The sequence below is a fragment of the Prunus avium genome, chromosome 6 (assembly GCF_965620075.1).
Source record: "Prunus avium chromosome 6, drPruAviu1.hap1.1, whole genome shotgun sequence".
Lineage (NCBI taxonomy): Eukaryota > Viridiplantae > Streptophyta > Magnoliopsida > Rosales > Rosaceae > Prunus > Prunus avium.
In genome coordinates, this window is record NC_142289.1 from 15859406 (window position 1) to 15878168 (window position 18763).

General features: G+C 48.0%; 1 pseudogene; it reads left to right on the plus strand.

Moving 5' to 3' along the window:
- Positions 1 to 18763, plus strand: part of LOC110749828 (pentatricopeptide repeat-containing protein At2g36980, mitochondrial-like) — a 62766-nt pseudogene that overhangs the window by 38895 nt on the left and 5108 nt on the right.

Consider the following 18763-nt stretch of genomic DNA (forward strand, 5'->3'; position numbering starts at 1 on the left):
AAGACTTTTCGGACGCCTACGGCATTAAGTTTGTACAATCTAGTCCCTATTTCCCACTGGCAAACGGTCAGGTAGAATCCACTAACAAAGTCTTGATCAACATCATCAAAAAGATGGCTGAGAACAACCCTAGGGACTGGCACGAAAGGTTATCCAAGGCGCTTTGGGCGGATCGGACCTCGAAAAAGACATCTATCGGTACTACCCCTTTTGCATTAACATATGGTTACGACGCAGTTCTGCTAGTTGAAATCAACGTGCAATCTCTACGCCTAGAGAAACAACCTGACATGGATGACGCAGATTATATTGAATCCATGATGAAGGAATTGGAAGAGTTAAGCCCGATTCGGGCCAAGGCCTTAAACCACCTAATGGTTGGAAAACAGGCAGTGGCTCGAGCTTACAACAAAAGGGTCCGGGGAAAGACATTCGAAGAAGGAGAGCTTGTCTGGCGTGCTATTCTACCCCTAGGAGCCCACGTGTCAGGATTTGGGAAGTGGAGTCCGACTTGGGAAGGTCCATTTATGGTACATCGAATCCTGGGAAAAGGGGCTTATCAACAGCAAGACAGGGACGGAACCCTCCACCAACACCCTGTAAACGGACAGTGGTTAAAAAAGTTTATTCCTTCTTTATGGGAAACAACAGGCATCGATCTTAGTAATGACTAAAGGGGGATAACGCGTGGTGCAAAATCTTGTTTGCTAAAGGGTTGTAACTAATTACCCGCAGCAAGGGTGAACATGTATGGACAAAAGGTTTGTTGGAATTTTATATAGCCCATTTGCAATATCATCATACTTAGTTCATCATCCATCATCAAAAGCATTTAAAGGGCAAATAAAAGACTAGAAAATCAACAAAGGCGTCCGAAACAAGTTTAAATTACACCAGCAAATCCAGCAGGGTCTTGATCTTATCCGAGAAATGCAGCATGTCTACACGCAGCTGATCAATACGAATCTTCTTCAGCCTTTCATTCCACAGCTCTAGCCCGACATCCATGTTCGCCTTATCCAAATTTTCTTTAGCCAAGGACAGAGTTGTGAGCATTTGGTCCGCTGCATCCTGAAGCTCTCTTTTTTGCACTAGCACTCTCGCCAATCGGGCTTCTGAAGTCTTCAGACGCCAACATACTTGCTTCAGCAGTGCATCATGTTCATTCAACTCCTGCTGCTGCGCTTCCATCACTTTCTTGGCTTGCGCCAACTCTGCCTCCAAGCCAGGAAGAACATCGGATGTTTGCAACAGTGGATCATCGCGCTTGAATTTACCGACAAGGGTTTCCAAATCGGTCTTAGCAGTCTAGCAGAATGTTGCAAAATCAGGATAGGCACGGCAGAGGGAGTCTAGAGCATTAAGAATTTTGGCACCTTGCTCGTCCGCCACCTTATCTTCCAAAGGCAGCGCCAGCCACTTCCCTAACAAAATCTTCACTCTTGCATTTGAGATGAAGGTGTTGTCAGAACTCCCAGGCCCTGAATCTCCAGGTGCCCTCGCACTCGCAGAACCAGAAGAAGGTTCGGCAGTAGGGGTGCCAACCGGTATCTCGGACGCATCTTCTCGGGCCCGGGGGGCATCATCATGTGGGGCATTCCCTCCTTGGTCATTCTTCTCGGCCGGAATTTCTGCTGTAGGGCTCTTTGCCACAGGAACAGCTCCCTCAGGCACCTCTTGTTCAGGACCAATAATCTTAGATGGAATGGAAGAAGTTGGAATTACCTGCAACAAATCCACATGTTAGAAGATACTTCCCCTGGATCATTATGCAGAGGCGTTTAATCGGACCATACTTTGGGGGACCAGCCCAGCAACCTAAGGAACCATGTATCAGTTTTATCATATATATAGTCATTCATATCTAAAAAAATAAAAAATAAAAAAAATAAAAAATAAAAAATAAAAAACGGTCATCGCTTACCTCAGCAGCAGAGCCAACTTCAGCAACTCTTCCCTCGGACCCATCGCTAGGCAAAACAGTGCTTGGCGGCGGTACCATCAGGGGAGAAGAAGAAGCAGAAACCTGCGAAACGAATCAGAAGAGTAAGCAAACCCAAGGAAAAACAGAGACAAGTCAAGAAAATTTAGAGGCCCACCGGAGCAGCCTCAGGAGCCTCAACAGAAGAAGCTCTGGCCCGCTTGTTTGAGGCCACCTTGGGCTGAGCCTCTTCCCTCACCCCACTCCCAGCTTCTTCTGGCTGAGACCTCTTCTTGGCAGTCACGCGAACACCTGTTCTAACCAATAATCGGACCAGAAGTTAGAAGCAGGAGTAAAGTGGCCTATCCAAGAGAAGGCGAATTTTTTTTTACCTTGGGGAGAAGAAGGGGGAATGGGAGCTCTTTCCTTCTATTTGCGCTGAACGAAAATAGGGGTCCTCAGTCCACCAGCAGTCCCCCGCCCCAAAATCGTCAATTGGCTGGGCGTGCAGAAGGACTGATAGTTGACCGAAACTGCATTGGAAGACAAAGATAATTATAGGCACGCCAAGGAAAAAAGACAGAAGTAAGTCTCTTACTAGTCAGGGATAGCTGGTTGTCTTCCGCAATCTGTTCAAGCAAAATCCGCTTGTCTTCACCCTTGAGATCCCTCCGAAAGGACACAGTTCTTGAAAGCCCTCGGATATGCCTCGTGCAGGGGACCATACCTACTTAAACAATGATCCCACTAGACTTGGAAGGATTGAGTACAGTAGCAGTCAGGATCATAGGGCCTCAACTCCAGAATTCGGGCCGATTCTCTAATCTTGGCCCGAACGCCCAAGAGATCATCCTTACTTAGTTTGGGGAATCTGTAGGACAAACCCTTATTAATCAAGGAATAGTCCAATTCAGGAATCACTTGGGGGCATCCGAATTGTCTGCTGAAAAATTGAGGACTGTAGGCCTCTACCCCATACTGGTAGTTTCTGGAGTCCATCCTCCCACCACAAGGCAAGTCTCGCGTCTGCATGCATGAGAAAATGTCCATATTCTCAGAGGCCAAGGGGGCTTTTCCACCTCGAGGACCCTGACAAATCGATTGATTTTCAAACCAAGGTGACCCCCTTTTCAGATTCATCAACCACTGGAAAACATGCCTAGTCCTCCGACATAGAAAGAAGGTAAAACACTCTTCAGTGGTCTTACCAGAAGCAGTACTCAGCAGTAATTCCCTCAAAGGCACGGTGTTGGAAGCAACCCGCAGCTTTCGGGCCCGCAATTCAGGAAAAGTCCACTGAAGCCAGACCTGAACCATCCATAAGGGTCCTTTTACATTAAGATTGATAGGTTCCACTGTCGCCTCCCTCAAAGCTTTGTAAATGGAAGCCAGAATCAAGGGACCAGTGGCGATGTCCCTGTAGGAAGACAAACCTTCGGCCAAGTGGAGCCACTCCATGGTGATACAATTAGAAGCACTGGGGAAGATGAACCTATTCAACCAGTATAACAAGAACACGACATGCTCCCCGTCTGGATAATCAACCTCCTGATCCATGAAGGTCCCCATGAAAGCCCCATAGGCCCGATTAGAACCTATCAAACTGATAAGAACCTCAAGGTTCTTCTTTCTCTCCTTCTCCTGAGAAGGGCCATCCTCAAAGTCCCCCAACCAGTCAGCACTCCGCCCATGAGGTCGAAGTCCAAAGATCACTGCAAGATCAAGAATGGAAATCGACATAGGCCCGACCCCAAAGGCGAAAGTGTTGGAGGCGCTGTTCCAAAAGACTAGGGCCGAACCTAGAAGAGGAGAATCGGCCTGTGGTTGAACGACTAAGCAAGTAATGGCCTGATAAATACCGTTATCAAGCCAGCGATCCCTGTATCGAGGCTCCATCCTTTTCACCCAGTCTGCCCAACGAAGTTCAACACTCGACACATTTTGCTCCAATTCGACCAGTCAACACCCCCTTTGCGACAGGCCGGCGTCGGAGCACGAACAAGATGCACCTCGTAGTTCCAAAGCTGATCAGATTTCTGGTCAAAATACCGAGGGCCTAATATGCAGTGGTTATTCGCAAAGCTGATGGCATCTTTGCATAAAAAGAACTGGGCACGACCAGCAGCAAACCTTTCAACCCAGGCATCGAAAACGGCGGCGAAATTGTTCACTCCCGTCCCGGAAAGAAATGATGGTCCAGAAGAGGCGGTACCGGAAGAAGAGGTATTAGGAGCGAAAGTCGAGGATTTCTTAGGCGCCATTTTTCTAAAAAACACTGGGAACGAATAGTCAGAAGTTTGAAAGGAAGAAGGAAGTTGAAAATTTTCGCTCTGGGGAAAGTACGGACCCTTTTGACACGATTTTGAAAAGATAGGAAATGGAAAGGCGGAAGAAGAGGGAAGGCTCATGTCAGATATTTAAAACTCGACACGACCTTTCAATTCAGCCGCCTGACAAGTTTCCATCAGCACGACACGTGCTCGAAAAGAGGGCATGATGAACTTCGAGGCGCGACACTCAACGAAGCGGCCCTTGAGGACACGACGCGTAACGGACAAAAAGCCCACTTTATGAGAATAGGCCAAAAAAAAAAAAAAACAGCTTTGGAAGGGCTTCTCAGACTTGGTTACTTTCATTCCGTAAAAACGAATATTGGTACAAGGTTTGTACTCATTGGGATTAAATGGCCACCCTCCTGAAATTCGATTTGTCTAAAATCGCAGTTATTGAGCCAGTTAATGGTTGAACGAAAATAACTGTCAAAGACAAATTAAAGGAGAGAAAATACCATGGCATGGTTTAAACCATAATAATGTCTACAGGCCAAAATAACTAGAATTTAAGCGATAAATTCTGAAATGGTGGAAATTAAGTCCGACAGATTATCCATGTCCAAATCGAGGGCCCGCAGTGTGGAGGCTAATTTCTTGCTAGCCAATCTGGCCCGAAAGGTGCGGGAAGTCAAATCTTGAACAGCAGGTTCACTGGCCGCAATTCGGGCCCGAATATCCGCCATCTAGGCTTCCAGTTCAGCTTTCAATTTGAGATCGGCAGAAATTTCACCCTTCAGAGCGACTTCCTCTTGTTCCAACGCCTCAAGCCTGTCTAGAACCTCCTCCGCCGCTTCAACAGCGCCAACAAATCCTTCTCTGCGATCACAATGATCTTCCAGAATCTCTTCAGGATCTACCGCATAAGGGAGGATACTTTTGATTATGCAAATGTGCTTCAGTGTTTTGCTTAGCCATCGGTCCAGGTGATTGCATGCAGGGGCAATATGTGGCTTCACTTCAGCAATCTGACAGAGAAGAGGCTGAATCTTCGAAAGGGTATCATGATCCGCCACCGGGTCAAAAGTTGGAGCCCTAATCGAGTTCCACAGAGCCTTAAGCCCTTCCACTGCATTAGCAAGCACCACATTCGGCTTGCTTAGGGTCAGAAGGACTTTCCCGCCCTTAGCACTTGTAAGATTGTCAGCACGTCTGGACTGAGGTCCGAAAGCCCCAGATGCTCCAAGGTTTGAGAAAATAGGGCGGCTCATATGGGTCATGGCTGGATCTGGCGCGGGTAGAGGATCATAAGGAGGGAGGTCAACTCCTTCCTCGAGCTTGATAGTCCTCACTTTCAGAGTAATTTTTTGGGGGCGCCCATCGTCTGTAAAGGGGCCCGTAACCTTCTCTTTGCCTGGGTGCTGCAATCGCAAACAACAATCTCAGACAGGTATTGAAGAAAATCGAGGAAAATTCGAGCAAGGTCGAAAGTCGAACCTGAGGAACTGGCATGGAACCCAGTTCTGGTTCATCTCCTTCGCTAGAAGAGGAATCCATTCTCGTCCTCTTTTCACTAACACCTGGGACCATAAATAAATAATTCTGTTTGAAAACCCGCTTATCAAGGGCAAGAACTTAAAAAAAGGAGAAATTCGAACCTCCTTCAGGATTGACGTTCTCAAAGCCCGGCGAGGATGGGGCCCTTCGTTTTCTCTGAAGGGGCAGATCCCCTTCTTCATCCCCTTCTTCTTCTCCTTCTTCTTCTTCTTCTTTTCCTGCTTCCTCTACCAGAGGGGCCTTTCCCTTATCTACACTTGATGGCCCAGGGCCAGAGGGGTAAGAAGAAGGAGGAGGGACAGAAAACTCTTCCACTCTTCCTTCTGAGGCAACATTATCAGAAGAGGCAACGTCAACCCGAGCTGCTGTAAGAAAAAGTAACCCATATAAAGAAAGAAGAATCAAAAGAGTAAGACTAATCAGGGTCTTACCAGTGGTTTCTGGAACAAGAGGTTCGCCTTGAATCGTCTCTGTCAATCACCAAAAACAATCCAGATTGTTAGAAATTAACAAATCAAGACTAAAAGAGAAAGCCAAAGTCTCAGGCGCCCACCTATTACTGCTATACCCTGGAGATGCAGCAACCTCCTCCTCATGGACTTTTCTTCGTCATCCGTCATCTCTCGGGCAAAAGGGCAACCTTGAAAAGCAGAAGTATGGAAGAGCTTGGCAGGTTCAGGGAGCCAAGAGAACAGTCTCCCTTCCCAAAATTCGTGGAAGTTTGAGGTGCAAAGTGAGGAAGGAGTATACGGGGGCACTCTGACTCTAACAGTTCGGCTCTTCCAAGACCGTATTAATTTTATCGCTTCAGATCTCAGAGCCAAATTGCGCCAGGAGCTACCCTTGTTCGCAGAGCTGTATCTCAATTCGGGGATAGGCTGGACAAACCCAAATTGCCGGCTGACGAACTGAGGGTTGTAAGCTTCAACTCCATAGCCGCACCTTTTATCATTCATGACCCCTCCAAAGGAAAGGTCCCTGCTAACCAAGCAAGAGAGGCTCATGTCAGCATGAAGCTGAGACCGGAAATTGGTCAGTTCCCTCCACTGACTCGGAGCTTGATGAAGGCCGCCGTCTGTGAACCAAGGAAGGTCGCAGCCAAGGGAGCGAAACCAAATTTCGCTGGGGTGCCTTCTGCACTCCCGGAAAAAGACAAAACACTCCCCGGTGCTGATCAATCTCTTCGGAGCGATGGCTAGAGCAATGGCAGGGACGTCGTCTTCAAGATACACCAAATCTTCGGTCCCAAGCTCAGGAAAATACCATTCCAGCCAAATTTGGACCATCCAGATAGGTCCACACACAGTAAGGTCGAGAGGATTGACCGTAATCTGATAGAGGCAGTGGTAAAGTGAGGCCAGCATGAAAAGGGCCGTAGCCAGACCCGATTCATTGTGAAGAGCTTCAGCCAGGTGCATGTACTCTGGGCTAACACTGCCATCCACATTAGGGAAGACAAATCGATTAAGCCAGAACAGTAGGAACATCATATGCTCCTGTTCACGGTCAACCATGCCCTGGAAAGACATCATAAAACCAGAATAGGTTTTCAGGCGAAGAATCTCGGCTTTGCTCGCTTTCATCGGAACCTTGACCCGCCAATTCTCCAACTCATAATCACCTAGTGCATCAATATTTCCGCCCTAGGGCCTGAAGCCAAAAAGGGCTGCCATGTCCAAAATCGTGGGGGTCATAGGACCAGGCCCGAAGGCGAATGTGTTCGAAGTACTGTCCCAGAAACAGAGAGCGGCCCCCAACAGCGAGGGATTCAGATCAATCCGGTGTTTCGACAGCAGAATGGCGTAGAATATCCTATTCCGCTTCCAAACGTCAGGGTTGGAGCCCAACCGCTCCAGATTGGCTTCCCAGGTGCTCCAATCGATGTCCTCCAAGCCATACGCGAATGGAGCACGAACAAATCCAGTATCTAGTGAAAGAAGACCTTCGGGTTTGGCTCGAAGATAATAAGGACCCAGAAATGGCGTCTGAAATGGGCCTCTCAAGGTTATCGGGAAAGGAGAATAAACCGGCGACAGAACATCCATCTGCTCTTGAGCCAGGGTCGAGAGGAACTCGTCAGCATGTTCCATTGCCGCTTGCTCGGAAAGCCACTCAGGAACCCCGGTAGATACTTTCGCAGCCTTTGACTTCTTTGGAGCCATGGCGAAAAATTCTTTTTCTGGTTTAGGTTTCTTCGAAGGAAAAGGAAAGGATGGTGAGCGCGAAAGCAAGTTGGGAAGAAATGTGAGTATTGGGTAAACAGTTTCAAAAGCAAGAAACTGAGAAGTTTTCTTTTGATAGGCCGAATTAATTGCCAGACGTGATAGGACAGTTGCTATCACGAACTTGGCGCGTTACTTTCAAAAATTCTCTTTTCGTACGATTGGACATCGTAGGAAGCTGGGGGTCAGTTTTAATAGACTTGACCCAAGCCCATTAAAACCGGGGGGCAATGTTTGTACCCAATTTTGGTCAATGGACCAAAACTGGTTACTTCCCCAGAGAAAAAAAAAAAAGAATGTGGCAAGGGCCCAAGCCCAATAAAGAACTCTGTTCTGCTTATGTTTGCTTCCATTTTCATATATGTGATATTTAAGCCATTTCCGGCTTTCTTTTAGTTAAACTATAACATCACGAAAGGTTTTAGCCCGAATCGGGCCGCATAGGCTTGAGGGATACAAACCGATTGGGCCCGAAAGTCATATAGTTGGGCCCGAAATTGTGGTTAAATTATATATAAAAATTTTAATTCAGACATAGGTTCGTAAACCCGCGCGAGGTGTTTGCTGACCAAGAACTTTGTCTTTTTCCCTTGCTTGGATAGGTGTTGCTCGCACCAGCCATAGCCGACATACACACGAGAGAAAGAATTGTGAAGTCCTCTTAACTGGGGCATAGAAAAGAACCAAACCAGGCCAGTACCCCACTTGGTGCACAATGGCTTGAATAGAAGTTCAGGAAGAAGGCGCAGACTCCACAAAATATCAACCACGCTCGATCATACCAGGTCTGTTGGACTGGTCATATACCCAACAGTGGCACGCCTATAAAGCAGAACCCATGAATCAGAAGAATTTCAGGAGTTAGGCCCAAGACAGGGCTGGGCTGGATTTCTTGTCAACCTGATTCAACTTTCAATTTTGTTGAATATTGAAATAGCATCTGCGTGGGCCAAAAAGGAAACAATCGGGGCATTGGTGTAGGTCTAACAGCTCCTGTATTCTTTCGAGCACGCCCACTACGACATTGGGCGAAAAGAATACTTGACAGGAGAAGAGAACCAACAGATAGTAGAACCACATAAAGACACGAGCTATGTGTTGCAGATATAAGATGATGTTGTAAGGCTAACGGCTGAAAGAAACTAGAACCAAAATATATCAGTTTTTTATTCCATACCTAATATGATATTTAACGGTCCATGCCATTACACATAATTTGAACGTAGTAGCGCTTTGTTCAATAGATAAAGACCTTCGTTTTACTTGGATCTTCCCATTTGAATAACCAACGGAAGAGCTTTTACAAAATTGGTTTGCAACTTTCATCATCTAAAATTGGTGGTTGTTTACTAAACACTGAGGGAGAGAGGAGAGTGCGAAGGAGAAAGAGGGGTCAGGGGAGGGAGGAGGAAAGAAAGAAAAAATTAGAAGGAAAAAAAAAAGGAAGAGGGAAAGGAGGAAAAAGGGGGACTGTGCTGTGATGTGGACCCTTTATCATCTCTCTTATGAATTTTTTTTTTATATACAGTAAAAGGCATGAAAAAATAATGGGGAAGAAAAATTATGAGAGCACATATGAGAATCATGCATAGGAGGGTGTGATTTGTTATGTGATTTGGTATATATATCACACACTCAAAAGTCTCACACAATACACCATTTAATGAAATACATTAAAATCAGTAAGTTTTTGAATACCACAGTACATTTTCTTATCTATTAAAAGTCCTAATTGAATACCACCGGACTTGTATTGATTATTTAAAAATCCTAATTGAATACCACCAGACTTTTATTGTTTACTTAAAAATCCTAATTGAATACTGCTGTACTTTTAAGCTTCAAAATAATCCATTAAAATCTTAATTGAATACACCCTCCTTAATTGAATACACCCTCCTAATTTGTATTGTGCAAGTGGGCAATGGAAGGAAGCAGAAATGGTTAGGAAGATTGTGGAAGAAAAATATCTCAGATCTTAGGTCAAATAATTAAGCCAATCAATTTGGGAATTATTTGACCTAATTGGGAGTTATTTGATCTAATTGGGAATTAATTGATTCTTGCCTTAATTAGGATTTGATTTAAATAAAATCCCTAATTACATCAATCTCTCCAAATTGGGGAAGAATAATTCCTTTCAATATGTGGAATTATTCTTCTGAAACCCCAACCTCTGAGGCTCCTATAAATACATGGCTACACCAAGGGTTGAGGTACGTCTAAACTTCTATCTGAAACTCTGCAGAAATTCCCTCTCACAAACCCTAGCCACCATAACTCTTTCTCTCTCTCACACAAGGCTCCGACCACCCGATTCTCCCCAGGAGAGCTCTGTACCCTTTTTAGCTATTGTTTCTCTATGAATCAATCGAACTAACTTAGGCATTGAAGGGCTTTTGGTCAACACCTCTCGGGTGTGGTCCTTTTACTCCGATTTGTTTTGCAGGGAGAAAGGGAAGCGAAGAGGAAGAAGGAATCCTTAGGCGAATATTCTTGTGGGATGAAAATCGCTCCCACAAATTGGTGCTTTCATTGAGAGCTTGAAATAATACTCAAAGCGTGCTCCAAATCCATTTTCCACAGCTTTTTCCAATCAACCATGGTTGATACAAGACTTACGAAGAGTAAAACCACAACTAGCGAACCAGTCATTGAAGACACACCTGTCATCGACTTTCAGAGGAAGGACTTGATCTGGCTTGATCTGCCGCATAATGATACCCTAGTCATCAGCATCCAAATTCAACAAGCTGTGATCGAGTGCATTCACGTGGACAAGGGCAGTGCAGCCAACATCCTGCAACTATCTGTTATCCAACAGATGGGATTAGAGCCCAAGATAAACAAACTTGCCAGATTGCTCACCGGCTTTAATGGGGCCACGACAATCATTGTGGGAACGATTGACCTTGACATCCACTCACCCCCGGTGGTCTGCTCGCAGACCTTCATGGTAATGAACAAGGTCTCCCCCTACAACGGAATCTTGGGCCGACCATGGATTAATAAGATCAAAGCTGTGACATATGCTCTACACCAGAAGATCCGCTACGCCATCCCTGGGGGGGGGGGGATCTAATAGATCAACAGTGACCAAGCCATGGCGAGGAGGTGCACATGCCAAGGGCTCAAGAAGAGCAAGCAGCTACAGTTCACACCAGTATTGCAGGTTGTTGACATGGCAGGAAGCCTTCCCAACAGACAAGTAAGCCCGAACCAGAAGGGAGTTGCTGCCTCACAATAGCAATTAAGGAGATAGGATCAAGGTGAGGGAATCTGCTCGGAAGACTCCCCTGAAAAAGGTTGGAAGCCTAAGGATGACGTTGAGTTAGTATCCCTTGATCCTGGCCCGCCAGACAAAGAAGAGCAGATCAGCTCGCGCTAGAATCCAAACGAGAAGGATAGAGACAAGGGAATCTACCCGAAAGGCTCCCTTGAAGAAGGTTGGAAGCTTGAGAAAAACGTTGAGTTAGTACCCCTTGTTTGTGCCTAATAAATCTCGGCCAATAAAGCCGACCGAAGGAGCTTCTCCTCGGCCATGGTGCCTGTCCAAAAGTCGAAACGCAGCGGGTTGACCGTTGGTTTTTCTCGAAAGACAAAGGTGAACTGTGAAGGTGAAACCATCACGGCCTCGGCAAGCTTGAACGAGGGAAATGACACCCCCACAAATACACGGCCAAAATAGGAAAAATCAAGTGACGTCGCCATGTGGCATCAAGGTCCCATGCTTCATTTAATGAAGTAACGCCCCCGACTACTTGATTTCTTAGGAGTAGGGACAACTTGTAGGAAAATCCATTCATCAATATATTATCGACCCTTGGTTTTCAAGGCACCGGAGCACCATCCTTATTATTTTTCCATTCATCCCACATATCATACGACCGTTGCAATCCAGCGACTGTCTGCTGCGCAAATCTCACGGCCTGGAGTTCCGGGCCGAGGAGATATGCGTTGACACACGGCTTCCTGCTTTTGGGTGCGGTGCGGTTGTGCGCGGGCGTGCCAGCACGGTCTACCGTGCGTCGAGATGTTGATGAGTGTAGGATGGATAAGTGGTGCGCCTGTTTGAACTCGTCTTCTAATCAAACGATTGTAGCCGAGAGAGGAACTAGTCTCGGCTGTTAGGTTCACGGCCTGAACTACAAGGCCGTTGAGTGATGGTGTTGGTGGTGGGTTTTGGGCGATGCTCCGGCGCGTCGCTCAAGGAGCGACGGTCATATGATATATGGGGTGAGTGAACGAACAACAGGGATGGTGCTCCGGCGCCTTGAAAATCAAGGGTCGTATGATATATTGATGAATGAATTTTCCTTACAGTCTAACACTACTCCTAGGAAAGCAAGTAAAGATATTGAAAGTGCATTACAGGAAAAAATAAGTTGCTCCGTGGGAGGCTTTGGTTTGGTGTTTGAACCATTTGAATGTAGCTTGAGCCTTGTATTTATAGGAAGAGTTCCTGGAGGAGTAATCGAGGCTGAAAATCTGCATGGTGGAGCCTGATTAGAGCAAGTGGGTAGTCCAATCGACATTTGGGATCGTGAAGTATGGTGGTGTGACCCCATAAATCCTGGCGAATCTCGGCCGCCGCCCCGATCATGGACTCTGCGCTTCTGGCCGTGGAGACGCATTTATGGCCTTGATAGCTGGTGACCTAATATCTCAAGCTGTCAGAATTCTTGTGAGAATGTCTATGTCTAATCACTCTGATCCTCATCACCAAATCCTGACCTCAATCACTTCCCACCTTCCCCCGTGCATTAAATGCTTATTCGTGGTCAGTGGGTTTGCTGCAATAAACAGAGGCACTACTTCATTAAATGAAGCCTGGGACCTTGTTGTCACGTGATGATTTGCCTTTAATGCCTTTGGCCGTGATTTTGCTCGACCTCAGCCTCGGCCTGCACTCGAGGCCGAGATGATCATGCCTTAGCATTTTTCTTTTGTCTTCAGGAAGGCAAAGCACCCTGTTGAAACGCTGCGTTTCAGTTTTACGAGCAAGTGCCAGGGCCGAGAAAAGGGGCTCCTTCGGCCAGCTCATGGCCGTGATTTATTAGGTACAAACATTGCCCCCACATCCCTGGATTCTTCGGCCTCGGCATGGGTAGGGGCCGAATGGATTCCAAGGGATGGACCCTTTGCATTCTTTCTAAAGTGATTGACAACTGGGGCATTAAATGCGCAGGCCAGTCGGCGCATTTAAGGCCTCAAGCACGCCGTGACCGTAAGGATTTCTTGATTCTTCCTCTCTTCTCTATTCTCCAGGTCACCCCCACCCTTCTTTATTCACTTTGGTAATTTGGTTCTTTCCTTAGGATGAAGTGGTGGTCGAGGAGGAAGCAACGGCCGAGATGCCGGTCGAATAAATAGCTGCTACCGAGATGGTAGTCGAAGAGGAGGCCGCGGGCGAGATGGCGATTGAGGAGGAGGCCGCTGATAAGGTGGTTGAAATGCTGGACGCTGAGACTGTGTCTGTAGAAGTTCCACCTGTTGAAGGGATTGCCAACGAGGCCACTGAAGAGGCTACCGCCGAGGCGACCGAAGAGGCTGCCGACGCGGGCGCCGAGGAGGACATCGAAGAGGCCGCTGAGGAAGCTACCGAAGAGGCCTCCGAGGAGGTTACCGAAGAGGCCACTGCGAACGTGCCTGTTGAGCCGTCGCCGTCCATCCCTCATCGTCCAAGCGGCATTGTCTTCCGTTCGGTAAGAGCCTGCTTTACTTATGCCTGACTTAACTGTTTTTCTTTTCAGAATTTCGCACTATGTTCTTGACCAAATTTTTGCTTCCAGCCTCCCCAGCCGTTGATGCCGCTGTCCACGGTTGTTGCGACCATGCCCCTCGCGCCGTCGTCCCAAGACTCAACGGTCGTGTCTGAGCCGGCGGTAACTGGAGCCACGGTCGTGAGTGTGCCGAGTCTCCTGCGGACTACTTCGGCGGTCATGACCGATCTCTCGCTCGCCGTGAGTATTCAATTCCCTTCTTTTTGTTATCTCCTTGTGTCCTAGCTGGTTATCTCTCACCCCTACTCCCTCTCATGTTCAGGAGGCCACCTCCTCTGATGATCTTGAGGAGCTATATGCCAGGCTCCATGAGGAAGGGGGGAGCTCGGCCTCAGCTCCCTTGGACGAGGATTCCAAGACCGTCATTGAACGGCTCCGTGAGTTCCTCCTCCTTGGAGTTCAGCAAATGACCGCCGCCGGGGCGCTTATGGAGTTTAGGTCCTGCTTGGACACGGCTATGGTGATTGGTCTGTTAAACTCGGCTCAGCTGGATGAATTGCAAGCCTGCCTGGCCGAAGGCGAGGAAATGATCGGCCGGTATGCTGAAGTCGTCGCAAGGATGGCCGAAGGGAGCTCGCTCGAGCGGGATCTGGAGGTGATCAAAGAACAAGTCCAACCTGCAATGGCCCGATTGAAGGAGAATGATCTCATCGTCCAACGAGAGAATGAAGGGCTTGCGCAGGTTGAGGCCCAAATTGCCGAGCTCCAGGCTCGCCGAGATCTTATACTCCAACGCCGAGACGGCGCGGTCGCGACCGGGAATGAGCTGAAGTCCTCGGCCAAGCAAATCCTCAAGGCAGCGACCGAGACGAAGAAGGTCCTGGCCAAGCGGAAGCTGATCCGAGCGAGGTGGCAGGCAGACATCGACGGCGGGGACATTGCTTGGAGAAAGATCACCTGCATGATCTGGGGGATGTTCAGCGAAGGGGTCTTGGCGGGCGATGAGCGGCTGTTTTAACTATTTTTTTTCCTTGTTTCTCTTTTTGGGATGTAATAATTAACCATATACATACATTTTATTTTATCTACATATATATTTTCTCTTTTGTTCATGACCACATACAGATATATGTATATGTTACTTTGGCCGCGACTGGCCGTTCTTTCTTTTATTTTGTAAGAAAAGACCTTTTTATCTAAATGTAAGGCAAGGGCCTTCTCTTCTAAAAGACTAAATGTATACCTTCTTTCTCTATACGTTGGCCGCGCCTTTTCGTTTTAGCCCGTTTGCCTACTTTCCCCTTTTTTTTTTCTTGACCTTTTTGTCGTAGGTCCTCGGCGCCATTTCCTTTTGAACTTGCGCCGACTTGTAGGCGTCGAGTTTCAACTGTTTTGAACTCTCTGAACTCCTGGGCATCATTCGCGAGTAGTCCTCCTTCTTTATGCCGTGTTGCTTGACATCTCGAAGAAATCGAACCGTCAACCTTAATAGCTTATTAGTGTCTCGGCCAATGGCCGAGACATAAGTAGATGTGCCCACGGCCGAGTTTTTTGAAACGCGGCGTGCCCAAAAAACTTTAGGAAATAAATTGCGCCAAACCATGGGCTTGCTTAATAGGCACGGCTTTGTGCACCATGGTGCCCCCGACTCCCCCTGTATTGAAACGTCTTTCAAGACAGATCGGATGTCTTCGATCTGAAACCCTTGAAAAGGCTCGCCCTATCACGCATCGTTTCGCGGCCTTTCCTGCTGGGTCTTTTGAGCACGGGGCCCGGTCATTTCGACCGAGCCGGGTAGTTTCAGAGGAACGTCGTGGGTTTGGCCGAGATGAGCTCGGTCCGCTGGCCATCGAGGTATGGTCACCTGGTTCCGTTGATCTGCATCATAATGGGAACCTCGGTGCGTTTGCGTTGTCGTTGGAATGGCCGGATCGTGTATTTGTAATAGTAGTGCAGCGGTTCAGCCATTCTGATCGCATGGTTGTGGTGACTCCCCAGTCACGTCCTTCTAGTCGTACTGCGCCTGATCGGTCGAGGTATGGGTTGGGCCAAATTTCTCAACCGTAGACACCGCAGGGCTACTCCGTCCTAATGCTTTGGCTAAAACGTGGAGTGGGTCGCATGCTGTTTTTGCTGGATAGATTGGTCCAGAATTTGCCCACGTGGGCTGGGACTGCCCCTAGCTATTTATCGGTGGCAAAGAATTCTGGTCGTAGCCTGATGCTTGGGTGTGCGCCGAGGCTGCTGCTTTCGCTGTAAGGCTCAATTCTCTCGCATTCTTGGCTCCTCGGTCCGGCTCTGGGAGGTGTCGCGAACGAGGCTACCGGCATCCTCTCCTGAAAAAGCATTCGCAGTTCTGAGGAGAACCTGTCCATCGCGGCCATGAAGGATGTTTCTATCCTATAGGCATGCTTGGACATCAGCTCCTCCACTACTGCCTGTTCCTACATGGACTCGGCCGTACGATCCGTCGTTACTGGAATGCTAGCCGAGATCCCGACCGTATGTTCGGTCTCGGTAATTGTGATTGGTGAGGTGGACTCAAGAGTCTCAGAAGTCATTTCGACTGCTTTGTTTTTTAGCTTTGCCTGTGCCCTAGTTTCCACCACAAGTTTTTGACAAGTGTCCCACTGGGCGTGCCAAAAGTGTCTGCCGCGCAAATCTCACGGCCTGGAGTTCCGGGCCGAGGGGATATGCGTTGACGCGCGGCTTCCTGCTTTTGGGTGCGGTGCGGTTGTGCGCGGGCGTGCCAGCATGGTCTACCGTGCGTCGAGATGTTGGTGAGTGTAGGATGGATAAGTGGTGCGCCTGTTTGAACTCGTCTTCTAATCAAACGATTGTAGCCGAGAGAGGAACTAGTCTCGGCTGTTAGGTTCACGGCCTGAACTACAAGGCCGTTGAGTGATGGTGTTGGTGGTGGGTTTTGGGCGGTGCTCCGGCGCGTCGCTCAATGAGCGATGGTCGTATGATATATGGGGTGAGTGAACGAACAACAGGGATGGTGCTCCGGCGCCTTGAAAATCAAGGGTCGTATGATATATTGATAAATGAATTTTCCTTACAGTCTAACGCTACTCCTAGGAAAGCAAGTAAAGATATTGAAAGTGCATTACAGGAAAAAATAAGTTGCTCTGTGGGAGGCTTTGGTTTGGTGTTTGAACCATTTGAATGTAGCTTGAGCCTTGTATTTATAGGAAGAGTTCCTGGAGGAGTAATCGAGGCTGAAAATCTGCATGGTGGAGCCTGATTAGAGCAAGTGGGTAGTCCAATCGACATTTGGGATCGTGAAGTATGGGGGTGTGACCCCATAAATCCTGGCGAATCTCGGCCGCCGCCCCGATCATGGACTCTGCGTGGAGACGCATTTATGGCCTTGATAGCTGGTGACCTAATATCTCAAGCTGTCAGAATTCTTGTGAGAATGTCTACGTCTAATCACTCTGATCCTCATCACCAAATCCTGACCTCAATCACTTCCCACCTTCGCTCGTGCATTAAATGCTTATTTATGGTCAGTGGGTTTGCTGCAATAAACAGAGGCACTACTTCATTAAATGAAACCTGGGACCCTGTTGTCACGTGATGATTCGCCTTCAATGCCTTTGGCCGTGATTTTGCTCGGCCTCGGCCTTGGCCTGCACTCGAGGCCGTGATGATCATGCCTTAGCATTTTTCTTTTGTCTTCAGGAAGGCAAAGCACCCTGTTGAAACGCTGCGTTTCAGTTTTACGAGCAAGTGCCAAGGCCGAGAAAAGGGGTTCCTTCGGCCAGCTCATGGCCGTGATTTATTAGGCACAAACAGCGACGCGCCGGAGCACCACCTAAAAATCCACCACTAACAACCACCATTAACGGCCTTGTAGCTTAGGCCGTGAACCCGACAGCCGAGATCAGTTCCTCTCTCAGCCACAATCCCTCTAATTAGAAGTTAAACTCAAACAAGCGCGCAACTCATCTACCCATCCACCCTCACCATCCTCGAATGCATGGTAGACCGTGCTGGCACACTTGCGCACAAACGCACCTAACCAAAGAAGGACTACCCGTGTTGACTCAGATCTCCTCGGCTCGGGACACCAGGCCATGAGATTTGCGGAGATCAACACCCCTCGATCTTGACCAGCCAGACAAAAAAGCGCAGATCAGCTCGCGCCTAAGCCTAGACAAGAAGGCGGAGCTGACCACCTTTCTCCAGAACAACAAAGACTTGTTCGCATGGTCGTCATCTAACATGCCTGGCATCGACTCGAACATCATCTGCCACCAGCTCCATGTCAACCCCACCAACAAGCCAATGGCGTAGAAGAGACGCAACTTTGCTCCCGAGCGAGTCGCGATCATTGAAGCCAAGATCGACAAGCTCCTAGCTGCCGGCTTCATCGAAGAGGTCTCCTACTTGGAGTGGCTAGCCAACACTGTTCTGGTGGCGAAACAAGAAAATAGCAAATGGAGAGTTTGCGTCGATTACACCGACCTCAACAAAGCATGCCCTAAAGACAACTTCCCATTGCCGAGAATCGATCAGCTCATGGATTCAACTTCCGGCAATCGATTGCTCAGCTTCATGGACGCCTACTTCAACTATAATTGAATCCTAATGCACGAGGATGACAAGACGAAGACTTCTTTCATCATCGAGAGGGGGACGTACTGCTACAAGGTCATGCCCTTTGGGTTGAAGAACGTCGGAGCAACCTACCAAAGGCTCGTGAATAAAATTTTCAAGAAGCAGATCGGCAAAACCATGGAAGTTTATGTGGACGACATGCTGGTCAAAGCCCTTGAGCGTGCAGACCACATCAAGAACCTCACTGAGGTGTTCAGCCTGCTCAGCCAGTATCACATGAAGCTGAATCCAAGTAAATGCACATTCGGTGTATCGTCCAGCCAATTCCTAGGACACTTAGTCACCCAACGAGGTATCGAGGCACACCCTCGCTAAATCAAAGCCTTTCTCGAGATGAAGTCATTTTCAACAGCGAAGGAAATACAAAGTCTGACGGGCAGAGCAGCGGCCCTCAACCGATTCCTCTCGAGATCTACCGACAAGTGCAGACCATTCTTCGAAGCT